General features: G+C 39.6%; 1 protein-coding gene across 1 annotated transcript in view; it reads right to left on the reverse strand.

Moving 5' to 3' along the window:
* The window catches only part of LOC130848450 (uncharacterized), a 478,274-nt gene that overhangs the window by 33,702 nt on the left and 429,186 nt on the right, over window positions 1-15,386 (reverse strand). The gene's annotated exons all lie outside the window — the stretch shown is intronic.

Consider the following 15,386-nt stretch of genomic DNA (forward strand, 5'->3'; position numbering starts at 1 on the left):
CACGCACCAAGGGCAACAGATTCCCTGGACCAGCTCAGCCTCATGAAGGGCAGTGGGTTTACAGAGCTCACCCTAGTAAAGGAGATGACAAAAAATGCAGTGAAAAGGATGTGTGTAAAGCTCACGTTCAAGAGCTCAGGCTCTGCAGAAAGACAAGCCTTTGCAAGAAAAGAAAAGAGAAATGCTTTCCAGAGTCCTTACTATTTTTAGTGGCACAGAAAAATATTTACTGTGTTCAATCACCAAGTCTATTGAAGGCAATTTATGTGCATTAAAAAATAAGCTCATCATTTAAAATTGCAATGAGAGACATCGCGACTACGCATGCAGATGTGATTGCACAGAAGCTTGCCAGCTTTGGAAGAATCCAGACACTCCCTGCCTCAGCGTGGGGAGCTCCCTACTATTTACAGCTGTGTAGAGTTTCATTCAGAATCCTTCGGCTTGTCAGCCACCACCCGCTGTTCATTTCCAAATGGGAAACTCAAGTGGACACAGCAGCATTGTGGCATGTCTCAGTGCTGGGCCATTTGAGTAGAGCGTGGGGAGTGGGGAGCACATTTCATTGCACACCCTGCCATTCATTTGATCATTGTTTAATCTGTTGTGCATTCAAGGGGTCTCTATGAGGTCCTCCTGCAAAAAATGATGAAGTCGCTATCCAGAGAAACAATATACTCAGGGGAAGCTCAACTTCTTTGCAGCCAAGGTGTCTGTAAATCCCAAACATGCCGCATGCAATATTTTTAAAAGCTCCACACAGCCATGGAATCCAGGATTGTTTCTGCTCTTCTCCGGGTATCATTACTAAAGGCTCTACTCTACAAGGAAACAGGAAACAAAGGCACAGTTTACTATGCAGAAAACGGCACCAGACGTCTCCAGATGTTTTCAAATGTGACTTGGGGAGCAAAATCACTGCTAGTTGAACCACTGGCTTAATGGGGCTGATGGGGCCTTCTAGGAAACTTTTTATTTCTTAATATGGAGGTTCTGTTGTCAAGTTTCACAACATAACTAATGGCTTCACACAAAGATGCAAAATTATTGGTTTCCTTCATGTAACTTCAGTCCTATGCCAACCCATCTCATTCCATCCAACCTTCCTCCTTACATTTACCTAACATTTTTACAAACATGGAACTCTATTTAAGTCCTGAAAATACAAAAATAAGCAAAATACAGTCCTTTCCCTAAAGGAGTTAAAAACTTCGAGGGAGAAACAGACTTCTACACAAATAGACACAAAGAAGTCCAAACGCCCTGCAAAACTTGCTATATTCTCATTCTTCCATATTCCCTTTCCTTCTGGGCTCTCACCTCCTCTATAAGACGTATGACTTTGTCTTACCTTGGGCCTGATCAAGAAATTTTGAACATGCAGCCTTTTGTATTCTATCTGTCATAGTCCATCCATCCATCCATCCATCATCATCCATCCATCCATTCATGATTTTATCTCTCAGCATAAGAGAACATGGAATTGTCACGGACATGCATGCAAATTTCAAATGTGTAGTCACAGGGAATTTTGATGCACCTGCCTTCTGCACAGCTGTGATATACTCAGGCCTTTACGAATAAAAAAAGAATGTGTAGAAATCCAGAAAGGAGGATATGGAGATAAGATTTTTAAGTCTTCATATTCATTTTGCTTTTTTTATTCCAGCATATGGTGTCATAAAGCATCACAAACCTGGATATCGATGTGTGAAACCTGATCCTTAGTCTATCTATAAAGGTCTGAAAAAGAGACATTTTTACCTGCATAACAAGACCAATTATGGACAACTACTATTCTTAGTGAATATCAATTCACAATTACTAAATGGAAAAAAGAAACGTAAACTCTTACCACTCTTTACCTTTCCTCCAGAAAGAATAACTTATCAATAGTGGAGTTTATGAATGTGGAGTTAGTACCCCGCTTCCAGCCTGGACCCAATAGACAGTGAACGTTCTACAGGACAGTGGCCTTACCTGACACTAATGAAATCCAAAGGTCACTTTTCTGCCTCATTTTATTCTCCCTCAGCAGCATTTTGCACAGTTCCCCACACTTTCTTCTTTCAGCCTTTGTGCCTGGAATCCTCCTGGTTTTCTTATCCCCTCACTGCCCTCTGCTCTTTGGTCTACTTTGCCGTCTCCTCCTACTTACTCCTCAGGTTGGTCTCTAAATACTAGAATTCTACAGGACGTGCCTGGATTCTCTTCCATCCTCTATATCTACCCTTTCCCTATGTGATTACATGGGTTTCAACAAGGAACACTGAGGTTGACTCCCCACATTGGTTTCACTCCAGGTACTTTGCTCGGGTCAACAGTAGAAACCCCAGGACTGTTGCCAGTGACTGGTTCAGGGATGGGCAAGTCTAAGCCAATTTGGGCCAATAAGGTGGGAGCAAAAGTTTGCTGAGAGCTCCTGGACAAGAAGTCTTTTTTGTTCTTCAGAGAGAGCCATAGTTAGCCAGTCAGTGTCTGTCTGTCTGTCTCTCTCTGTCTATCTCTTCCCTTTCACATATGAATGAGGAAACCCACAGCTCTGATGTCAACCATACTAAAACAACTTTGGTAAACAGAAGACATTGGTGCACAACAAGAGACAGAAATACTTGGGTCTTTGAAGACATCACTGAAGTGCTGAATAAACCAAACCAGAAGCCTGACCTATGTCTGGGCTTCCTCTTGAAACAGAGCAGGACCCTATGCGGCCTTCCCAGGACAGAACCCTCCCCCACCACGTCCTCCACTTGCCTTTTGTCCGTAGAAAAACTTTAGCCAAAGAATAAATTTAATCAGAGAAGTGAGAAAATGCAGAAGCAAAGGAAAATAGTCAAACAAGACCAAATTAATGATAGTTTAGTCATTAAGCAAACTCAAGGACCTTTCGTTCTTCCTGGAGGGCTTTACACAATATTCTGAGCCACATCCTTTCAGCTGTTTTGTAGATTCTGAAAATCCCACCAGGTGGAAGAAGTTAACTACATGATGGCCAGACTGTAGCCATGACATAAGCTGCTCCATTTTGCACAATGCCAAGCGCTGGCCTCAAAAAATGGGAACAAACCGACCCTGGAACTGAAAACTAACTGTATTTAAAACAATCAGGGTGCAGCTGACCACACCACTGCATGACCAATTTCAAGGTGACTGTGAGAGCTGACTGTACTGCTCTGTATGTAGCCCCCTTCCTCTGCCTATACACCCCTGAAAAACTCCCCATTAAAAGCTCTTGCCCCATGATCAGCAGGGGGAGTTGGCTTTTGGAGACAAGTCCACCTTCTCCCCTGTTGCCAGCCTCTGGAATAAAGCAACTTTCCTTTCCTACCAACACTTGCCTGCTGAGTATTTGCTTTTGAGCTGCGAGCAGCCAGTCCTGAGTTCAGTAACACTCTTACGTGTCATTATCGTTTAACCTCATTCCATTTAGGTTTCCTGTTACATGCAGCAGAAATTATTGTAATTGATACAATCACCTACACGTAGATAACTCTGAAATTTTTCTCTCAGCTACCACATCCTCCCTATAATCCAGATTCATATATATAACTACCTACTTGACATCTCTACCTGGATACGTAATAGTCATTCAAAAACTTGTCCAAAATAGAACTCCTGATCACTTCTCTCCCTCCCCAATCTGCTATCACCTGGGCTTTCCCACCTCTGTAAACGTCACCTTGTGATCAGGCCAAACCAGAAGGAGTTGTCTGGGATTACCTTTTTCCCAGACCCCATATCTAATCTATCCTCCAGTTCTGTCCACCTTACCTACAAAAATAAAATCCCAAAACTTTATTTTTTTCCTCTCCACTTCTAACCCCCAAGGCAAACAACTACATCCTCTCCCTTGGACTCAATAAAGAAATATTTGTTAACTTGGTTGAATGAAAGGATGGGTAGATCTAAGGGTGGACAGAAAGTGGACACACTTTTGCTTTATTAACTATCTAATTTTCCTCAAAAGGCATTTACAAAAACCATCTTAGGAGAGTGCACAGAGTGAAGTCAGACTTTCTGAGTGTGAAGACCCACTATGATCATACACACTGGCGATCTAGGGCAAGACAAATAAACTTCCGTCTGTTTTCTCACATGTGAAATGAGTTAATTGTATCTACTTCAGAGGATTACTATGAGAACGAAATGGAATAATATTTGACAAGGGCTTAGAGCAAGGTCTGGCATGTAATAAATACCATATAATTTTGCCTATCACTTGGTATCATTATAATAGTTATAATAGTTATTCCAGAGCACCTTTCTAGAGAAGGTGCAGGCAAACTATGGCCCAGTGTCAAATTCAGCTCTCCACCTATTTTAGAATTAAAACATTATTGGAGGGCTTCCTAGGTGGCACAGTGGTTAGGAATCCGCCTGCCAATGCAGGGGACACGGGTTCGATCCCTGCTCCGGGAAGATCCCACGTCCCGGCAAGCAACAAGCTCGTGCACCACAACTATTGAGCCTGCGCTTTAGAGCCTGTGAGCCACAACTATTGAGCCCATGTGCTGCAACTACTGAAGCCCATGTGCCTAGAGCTTGTGCTCTGCAACAAGAGAAGCCACGGCAATGAGGAGCCCGTGCACCACAACGAAGAGTAGCCCCCACTCACCGCAACTAAAAGAAAGCCCGCGCACAACAAAAAAGACCCAACACAGCCAATAAAATAAATAAATAAATAAATTTATTAAAAAAACAAAACAAAAAAACAAACAAACATTATTGGAACACAGCCATACCCATTCATTTTCATATTGTCTTTGGCTGTCTATGCTCTATAATGGCAGAGTTGATTAGTTCCAACAGGAAGGCAATAATGCCCACAAAGATTTAAAAATGTACTATCTGGCTCTTCACAGAAAGTTTGCCAGCCCTTATTTTAGAGCAAGTGTTTAGATAAATATGTACAAGAGAGTAATGATGACTCTTTATAATTATGTTTTGCTGAATTAAAAAAAAAACAAAAACAAAAAACCAACAGCCCTTGACATCTGGACCCTCACTTGGTCTCCTGAACCTCCAGCTGTCTGATGCTACGTAAAAGCGAAAGGCAAAGCCAGCTGCTCTGCAAGAGACTGAGTAGAAAGTCACATAACCATGGAGAAACACTACTAATGGTTGTGCTAACTTTCCCAGTGATTCCCTTTTGAACTGATAGACAGATTCTCGGTAATTACTGATGGTCCACTTTGGAACAACCCCTAATGAAGGGTTTATAAAGAATTTCTTAAGATTAGAAATGAAATGACTCTGCAGATATGGATTAATCGAAGCTCTCAGCATCAGCATCCAAGCTATGCCTCCAATTTCTTATGACAAGAACTGTAGGCTTTGGCTTATGCAAAACCCAACTCAATCTTTTTTTTGTTTTTTTTTGTTTTTGTTTTTGTTTTTTGGTAACCATATTCCTCTCATTTTTTATTACTTTAAATCTTTTTTTCGACCTACTATAAACTGCATATATGTAAAGTGTACAATTTGATATTTTTTTTCTTATTAGTAATGTATATATGGCAATCCCAATATCCCAATTCATTAACTCAATCTTAACCCTATTCTCCTTTGCTGGCCTCTACTATAGAGATCAGAAAACAAAACAAAACAAAATAGTTTCTCAACATCTCTTTCAATGAGAGGTATTTATATACCACAGTTCTGGACAAAAAGATGTAAATGGGAATCTGTTGGTACCAACTTTCCAATTTTTGTCTTTTTGCCTTGATTACAGACATGGCATCTAAAACTGCCACAACAATCTTGTGATCATGAGGGAACAGAGACATTAGTTAGAACAGTTTTTAGCTTTTAATCTAAACCAACATTGGCAGTACCTACCTCTGTTCTGAACTTGTGAGAAGAATAAGTCACTCTTTATGTAAAACACAATTATTGTGTTTTCTGTTACATCTAAAACAAACAAAAACCCTTCCTAAATGAAGTATTTCCCAAACTGAAAACTGAAGGACTAATGAAAGGCAACATGTTGCAAGAGAAAAGGTGTAGGAGTCAAAAGAACTGACTTTCCATTTATTAATGAAAAGCCTAAATGGCATTAGGAATACTTGCATCCTCTATAGTTTCAACTGTTTACCTACCTCTTACAATTGTTTAAGGCGCAAGTCAGGAAACACATGTGAACATGCTTACAGATAAACTATAAAGCTTATGCAGCAATACGATTAAAAACATACCACCAAGGAAAATGATTTCAAATTTTAATCACACAAATTCAATATCTCAATCCTGGGAAATACGAGTTTAATTTATTTTATACTCGCCCTTGGGAATCTACTTGGGTCATCAACAGGAGTAGCTGGTCAGAGAAACTACATGCCCCTATTAGTTGAAAGAAAAGAAGTGAATGTTTAAATGGGGTTAATTATGCTTGGTCAGTATTTCAAGTAGAGCTTTGCTTGCTTTGAATTAGGCTGTGTTCCTGACTACCTAGTGCTGAATCTGCTTCAACATTTTTTAGAGATAAAATGCTAGGGTTTTTTTTTAACCTGTGAAAAGGAAAAGCACATTAATAAATATAGCATTACCGTGGCCATGAGAAATTGCGTAGAATTCTCCCAACTTTCACAGAAAATATATGATTAAATTTTAAAAAAAGAAAAACAAAAACATCATTCAAGACTTAAGGCTGTATTTAAAGAAAACACTATTTTCCAGCACTCATTTAATCAGGAATGTACATTCCCAATTAATTACCAGACAATGCAGGGGAAAAAATTCTGTTCTTAACCCATCTTCTATGTATTAATTCATGACATATACTTTATCTAAAACTTTAACATGTCAAGGATTTTTATATTTCAATATCTAAATACCCATAACAAGCCAGCTTAAGAAATAGAACAGAAAGTTCTTTAAGTTCCCCTGGGTGCTCTTTTCCAACTTAATCTCCTTCCATCCCCACCAGAGGTGAATTCCATCTTGAATATTTGTTCACCATCCCCTTGTTTTGTTTATGGCTTTATCACAAACATGTGTGTGCTGTGCGCATGTGCATCTTCGTGTGTGTGTGTGTGTGTGTGTGTGTGTGTGTGTATGTGTGTGTGTGTGTCTATCACTAAAAGAAATTGCTTAGTTTCACTTGTTTTTGAACTTTACTTATACAGAAGCCTACTGCATATATGCTTAACATTGTTTCTTTGATGGTCATCCATGTTGATACACATAGCTACATTTCATCCACTTCTACTGCTATATAGTATTTCATTTATTAATACATCTGCTTTTTGCGTTTTTAATTGAAATATAGTTGACATACAGTATTGTTAGTTTCAGATGTACTACACAGGGGATCTGACATTTGTATACATTATGAAATGATTACCATGTTAAGTCTAGTAACTACCTCTTCCCCTTACAAAGTTATTACAATATTATTGATCCTATTCCTTATGCTGTATATTACATCCAATGGCTCATTTATTTTATAACTGGAGGTTTGTACCTCTTAATCCTCCTCACCTATTTCACCCAACTCCCTTGCCCCATTGGCAACCCCCCTGGCAACCACCCATTTGCTCTCTGTATCTATAAGTTCGCAGTGTTTTGTTTTTCGATTCCACATATAAGAGAGATCATGTGGTATTTGTCTTTCTCTGTCTGACTTATTTCACTTGGCATAATGCCCTCTGGATCCATTCATGTCACAAATGGCAAGATTTTATTCTTTTTTTATGGCTGAGTAATATTCTATTTTATATATACACATACATACATATATACACATACACACATACATATAAATGTACATACCCTACATACATATGTACATACACATTTTCTTTAACCCATCCTTAGGTTGCTTCCATATCCTGGCTATGATAAATAATGCTGCAAAGAACACTGGGGTGCATATATCTTTTTTAATTACTGTCTTTGTTTTCTGCAGAAAAATATCCAGAAGCGGAATGCTGGATCATATGGAAGGTTTAGTTTTAATTCTTTGAAGAACCTCCATACTGTTTTCCACAGCGGCTGCACCAATTTTCATTCCCACCAACAGTGCATGAGGGTTCGCTTTTCTCCACATCCTCACCAACACTTGTTATTTGTTGTCTTTTTGATAACAGCCATTCTGACAGCTGTGAGGCGATATTTCATTGCGGTTTTGATTTGCGTTTCCCTGATGATTAATAATGTTGAATATCGTTTCATGTGTCTGTGGGCCATTGTATGTCTTCTTTGGAAAAATGTCTATTTGGGTCCTTTGCCCATTTTTAAATCAGGTAGTTTGTTTTTTTTAGATGTTGAGTTGTATGAATTCTTTGTATATTTTGGATATTAACCCCTTATCGAACATATTGTTTGAAAATACCTTCTTCCATTCAGTAGTCTGCCTTTTTGTTTCGTGAATGGTTTCCTTCACTGTGCAAAAGCTTTTTAGCTTGGTGTAGTCCAGTTTGTTCATTTTTGCTTTTGTTTCCCTTGCCTGAGGAGATAGATCCAAAAATATTGCTAAGACCAGTGTCAATGGGAGTACTGCCTATCTTTTCTTCTAGGAATTTTATGGTTTCGGGTCTACATTTAAGTCTTTAACTAATTTATTCATCAGTTCTTCTGTTGAAGGACACTGCATTGTTTCCAATTTTTGCTGCTATGAATTTTGCTATGTTGTCATGAATATTCTAATGCTTCTCTCCTAATAATCAGGTACAGGTCTCTTTGTGAGTATATCTTGGAATGGAATTGCTAAGTCATAGGACATAGGCATCTTCAACATTACTTGGAAATGACTAAATACTTCCCAAAGTGTTTACAGCAATTTATATCCCTCCCACCAGCAGTATAGTTCTGCTGGTTCTCATTCCTCCACATCCTTGTCAAAAGCTGACATCCTGAGACCTGTTAGTTACTGATGATATCATGGATACAAAATGGTATTTTGTTGCTTTCTCTGGAACACACCAGACACCCCCTGACATATGTATGGCCTGCTTCCTCACATCCTTGAGGTCTTTGCTTGCATCACTTTCTCAGCAAGACTTTCCCTGGCAACCCAATTTAAAGTTGCACCCTCTAGATATTTCCAACCACTCTACCCACCTGATTTTTCCCTATTGCATTTTTTTTCACCCTTGTACATTGGTATAAGCTGAATTACAACCTCCCCCCCGCCCCCACCGGTTCATATGCTGAAGACCTCACCCTCTCATACCTCAGAATGTGACTGTATTTGGAGATAGGGTCTTTAAAGAGATAATTAAATTAAATGAAGTCATTAGAATGGGCCCTATTCCAATATAAGTGGTATCCTTATAAAAAGAGAAAACTTGGGCACAGAGATACATAGAGGGAAGACCATGTAAAGACACAGGGTGAAGACGGCTGTCTGCAAGCCAAGGAGAGAGGCCTCAGAAGAAACCAATCCTGCTGACACCTTGATCCTGCACTTCAGGCCTTTAGACATGTAAGGAAATAAATTTCTGTTTTTTAAGCACCCCTCACACCAGTCTGTGGTACTTTGTTATGACAGCCCTAGCAGACTAATACAGACATATTTTACTTTTATTTGTTTACAAGTCAGAAAAACACCAACATAAACCACAGCTCACTGATTCACTCCTGCCCCAGTGGAGAATACAGAGCAACAATAGTGGCCATCTTCTTCTTATTCTTGATCATAAAGTGAGTACCTCCTATTTTTATTACATATTATACTTGATATCTGATAATTCCAATGCTTGTAGTGTTTGCCTATCTGCCTCTTTAGTTCTTTGCTACTGCTATTTCTCACTTACAGTGGCGTATTTCCTCGTGTCTATAGGGATTTTTTAAATTATGAGTTCACTTGACTTGGAACATCATCTGTGGGATTTCCTGAGGCCCTGTTTAAAGTGCATACCTGCAGGGAGGTTTTGTCTGGCTTCTACTTGCCACCTGGAGGCCACACCAGCTAGGGCCATCTCAAACTAAATACACTGCTGGGAGTGTTTGGCCGCCTACAAAACAGTGTGAATTCAAGCTACAGTCCTGCATGAGTGTGAGTTTGTGCTCAGGGATTATCAGAGGAGGCAATTTTCTTTATTTCTTCGTTCCACCAAGAGCCAAAGCTAAAACAGGTGCATATCCACATCACCTCGGGGACAGACAGTTTTTTGGCACACCCTAAACACACTGCCTTTGGAGTGTTCTCGGTTCGCACGCAAACTGTGATCTGACCTCCCAATCTGCTTGGGACCCTAGGTTTTGTTTCCTCCTGCAGCACACACGTGGACTATTAAAACCCAGGCTGTAGACCACCTGCAATCAGCAGAGACCCCAGGTCATGCCAGGTCTGGCATTCTGCTTCACTCTGTGGAGTCAAGCTTCCTTAACCACACTTGAACCCAAAGAATTCCATTATTCTGCTTCTAACTCAACTACTTATAAAATGTGTGCGTGTGTGTGTGTGTGTGTGTGTGTGTGTGTGTTTATTTCCTCACAGTTCTAAAGACCTGAAGTCCAAGAGGTCTCTCTCTTTCTCTCTCTGTCTTCCTCCCTCCTTCCCTCTTTCTCTCTCTCTCTCCCTGTCGCTTTCTCTGTCACTCTTTTACAGAGAAATACACAGATATTTTTAACTATCTTCCTGTGCATTTTTAAATGAATATCAGGAAAGATTTCTCCAATCATCTAATCCATGCTTCCACCAGAAATAAAAAACTTTTAATATGCACACAGAGTTGGGCCTCACTAAGAGCCACTGAGTCATAATTTCAAAAGTGTGGCCCCCAAATCAGTATTTTCGTAAGTTCTCCAGCTCATTCTTCTCATGCATCTGATCCACCAACTGGTGGTTTAGAATCATTGCCTGAGTTGGGTGTCTTTTATTTAGGGTGAACTTCCAATCTAAGGGAAAAGTTTAGCCATGCCTTTTTTATACATAGAGAGTATAATGCAGTAGAGCCAAAACCTGTTTGAAAGGCACTAAATGCCTTTGTATTTGCTCAACATCACTACTTTTAAAGCAAAGTTACTGTGCTCATAATTAATTAATAGCCTGAGAAATCCTCTTCCCATCCTCTTATATGTCATAAATGCGGTTATATGAGTAATGTGCACAGGGTGATTTGGGTTTTTAGGGCTTACTGAGATAATGTAAATTAATGCTGCATATTGGGGGTTTTAGAAAGTGCAATATAAGTTTCAGGTTTCAGCTTCTCCCTGATTTGTTCAAGAGCCTTGAAAGTTTACTAAAAATCTGAAGGAGTAAAATTCTTTTTCCGGAGCAACATCTATGATTAAGTTTGCTTACCTTGCTTATGTTCACCAATCAGACAACAGGGATGTAAAAAGGCCACGTGCTTTTTCTAAGTATCACTAACGAGGATTTTTTTTTTTTATTGGCTGTGTTGGGTCTTTGTTGCTGCACACGGGCTTTCTCTAGTTGCGGAGAGCAGGGGCTACTCTTTGTTGTGGTGCACAGGCTCCTCATTGCTGTGGCTTCTCTTGTTGCGGAGCATGGGCTCTAGGCACACAGGCTTCAGTAGTTGCAGCACATGGGCTAAGTAGTTGTGGCTCACAGGCTCTAAAGTGCAGGCTCAATAGTTGTGGCGCACGGGCTTAGTTGCTCCACGGCATGTGGGATCTTCCTGGAACAGGGATCGAACCCGTGTCCCCTGCATTGGCAGGCGGATTCTTAACCACTGTACCACCTAGGAAGCCCTGAGGATTCTTTTAAATAGTTATTCCTTGGGATTTTATGCAGACTCTACAAGTTAGCAAATATGACAGTGACATCAATATTGCTAATTTGTCCCTTCCCTTCCAAATAGATCATATTTTCTTAAGAAATTTTTTTTTCTTAAGTTTTTCCTTTATTTTTTCAACGGGAATGTATTGTGTACCTGTTATGTGTAAGGCATTGTGCTAGGCAATGTCAGACCTATTATTCCTGCCATAGCTTTTCATGGTCATTAAATGTTGAACAGGTCAAATACTGTCCTGTTCCTGAAGTGCAAAAGAGAAATGTGCTCTAGGTCTACGAGACATACTTTAGGTCTAAGAGAAACCAATCCTCACACTCTGCTGAACCACTGTTATGCAATGTGCCTTCAGGGAGCTTTGCTGGGGCCCCTGGGCATTATAGCCAGCTTAACATAGGGAAAAAAAGATGCTCGTGTCTACTGGCATGTCGGGAGGAGGAATAAAAACAAGCTCCATATCAAAGCTCTATGATTGGAACCAAACAAAGTCCCTCCCAGACCCTAAGAAAACTATTCCTATGCGTAAAGAAGAAAAACGTCAGAGACTGAAGTGGTTTGAGGTCGTTTTTGAAAAGAGACAAAATTCACCCCTTTTCCCTGGCTCATGAGAAACTGTAAAATCATAGAACAGTCTTGGATTTGAAACTATGCATAGACTTCTCCAGTAGTAAGAGGCCTACTCAAAGATTCATAGATAGACTTAAGTGGGAACACTTTAATTTCAGATGAAATTAAAGTCCAGTCACATTAACTACTGGAAAGACCCAAGTAGTTATTTCACCCAGGGATCTGCAAGTGCTGCTAACTGAAATGCTCCTCGTAACAGTGCCCACAACTGTCTTTGGTTGCTTTAGAAAGTCGGTCCCAGTCAATCCACTTGCAAACATCTTGATATGGACTAATATGGTGTATGTAATTAGATTATCCCACTTCATTTCTTTTATTTTTCCAACTTAAAAATATCCATCTCTAAAGAAGATGTGGCATATATATACAATGGAATATTACTCAGCTATAAAAAGGGATGAGATGGAGCTATATGTAATGAGGTGGATAGAACTACAGCCTGTCATACAGAGTGAAGTAAGTCAGAAAGAGAAAGACAAATATTGTATGCTAACTCACATATACGGAATCTAAAAATGGTACTGATGAACTCAGTGACAAGAACAAGGATGCAGATACAGAGAATGGACTGGAGAACTCGAGGTTTGGGAGGGGGTGGGGGGTGAAGGGGAAGCTGAGACGAGGCGAGAGAGTAGCACAGACATATGTATACTACCAACTGTAGGATAGATAGTCAGTGGGAAGTTGTTGTATGACAAAGGGAGTCCAACTCGAGCATGGAAGATGCCTTAGAGGACTGGGGCGGGGAGGGTGGGGGGGACTCGAGGCGGGGGAGTCAAGGAAGGGAGGGAATACGGGGATATGTGTATAAAAACAGCTGATTGAACTTGGTGTACCCCCCAAAAAATAATAAATAAATACATAAAATTAAAAAAATATATATCCATCTCTAGCTCCCACCACCAGCAGGACAGATGAGCAGAAAGCTTCCCCCTTGCAGAGGTTTCCTCCTCCCTGCTGAATTGTTCAAGAGCCTTGGAAGTTTAATAAAAAATCCTTATTCCAAAGCTTTGAACTGAGATAAGTGACAAGTCTGCTCAGCCCCCCTAGCAATTTTAATTTCTCAGTTGGTGTTGCTCTTGTGGCCACTGCACAAAATCACTAATAAAAATTCACACAGGCCCGAAGGTCTTTGCCCATTGCTTTATGGCTTCACTGCTGGCTCAGAGCTTTGCAAAGGCCAAGCTGGTTTACCAAGAGAAGGAGATTTTGTTCCTTCAAGGTTAACCCCCATGACTTTCAAGGCCTTTGTTCTTTAGCTACTGTAACACAGCCAGCAGGTGTTTCCAAAGCAATGCCAATGTGGGTAAAGTAAACCTAGGAGTCAATATCAGCCTTGCACCTGGACCTGTAAGTCCTGATGTGGAAGCTGCAGTGAGAAGTTGACACTTCTCTTTTCTTGGTGATAAGTTTCCCCTGGACTAGGAAGGGAGTGTGATGTCCTAGAGCCATCGTAATTCACCAGAGAGCTGCTAATATCTGTAAGCCTCAAAAAGTATACGATTTGGGGTCATATGGTAGTTCTACTCTTAGCTTTTTAAAGAACCTCCATACTGTTTTCCATAGTGACTGTACCAATTTACAACAGTGTAAATCAATTATACTCCAATAAAGAGCTTCTAAAAAAAAAAGTATAGGATTTTGAGAGCAGAGCACAGGGAGATCAACTCGATGCTTTGTGAAGACCTAAAGGCGTGGGATAGCGAGGGTGGGAGGGCGGCTCAAGAGGGAGGGGATATGGGGGTATATATATACATGTAGCTGATTCACTTTGTTGTACAGCAGAAACTAACACAATACTGTAAAGCAATTATACTCCAATAAAGATGAAAAAGTTAAAAAAAAGAAAGTATGGGATCACAGCTTAAAGTCTCCCTGTCCTTTGTCAAGCCTTACCAAAAAAAAAAGTCATGTTATTTCTTTCCTCCAGGATAATTATCCTCAGGATAAAGCTATTTTGAGGTAGCTTTTCTCCATCTAATCAGAAAAGTGAGTTGAATAGTTAAAAGACATTCCTTCCAGAAAAGAAATTTCAAATCCTCACCTAACTAGGCATTGTAATACATATTCATTTGAGTGCTAACTGCAGACTTATATGTTCTTGCAAATAGTATCACCATTTTTGTTTCCTTCTAAGTGATGTAGCAAGTAAGTCATCAGGGCTAAGAAACTGCTGTCCTCCACTGGCAAATGCCTTGATTTTTTTCCTACTTACTTTGAAGAAGAAATGGCATGGGTTTTTTTTGTTGTTGTTTTGGTTTTGGTTTTTTGTTTTTTTTGTTTTTTTAATATGAACAATGCTCAATGGTGCCATTCCTATGGAATGAAAATAGCTTATTCATATTTAACCTGGAAGAAAATCTATATTATTAGAAGTGTCTGTTAATTGAGGCAAAAGAAAAAATTTAGCAGATGTGAATTCTTTCTATCAAATTGTGCAGGCTAATTATTCTCTACCTTTGAAGAAGTGCAAAGGTCAAAAGGCTAATATGTAGCTTCATCAGGAAATTATGTAAATTAGCCCAAATCAAGCACAACACATAACCCCCATAATCAGTAAAATATATAGTTCACTAGCAAATCCAGTGAAGCTTCCAGCTATTTGATCAGTAAAAAAAGAAAGAGAAGGAAAACCCAGAACATTGGTAGGCAAAGTTGATTTTAACATGCCAATAACAAAATAAAATATAGCACTGGACAAGGGACATAAACTCAAGAAATCAATGGAATTGACTCAGGGGAAATCACTAGAATGTGAGAAACATGAAGGCAGGGTGCTTTTTGCTCACTGATGTATTCCTATCACTTAGAACAATACCTGGTACATTATAGGTCCTCAGTAAACATCTGGGAATAAATATTGAATTAATTACTGGATCAAAAATGTCATGAGAAAAATATGACAATGTAAGTTTTGAAATGAGAAAACAAAGGTACATATTACAATTTCATGTATTTCTTCCTAAACTTATTTTATATCCCATGTTAGCAATCTTCTGCTCTTTACAAAAAAAAAAAAAAAAAAAAAAACCTAGAAGAAATGACACTGAAGTAAAAGTA

Source organism: Hippopotamus amphibius, chromosome 3 (genome assembly GCF_030028045.1).
Source record: "Hippopotamus amphibius kiboko isolate mHipAmp2 chromosome 3, mHipAmp2.hap2, whole genome shotgun sequence".
Classification (NCBI taxonomy): domain Eukaryota; kingdom Metazoa; phylum Chordata; class Mammalia; order Artiodactyla; family Hippopotamidae; genus Hippopotamus; species Hippopotamus amphibius.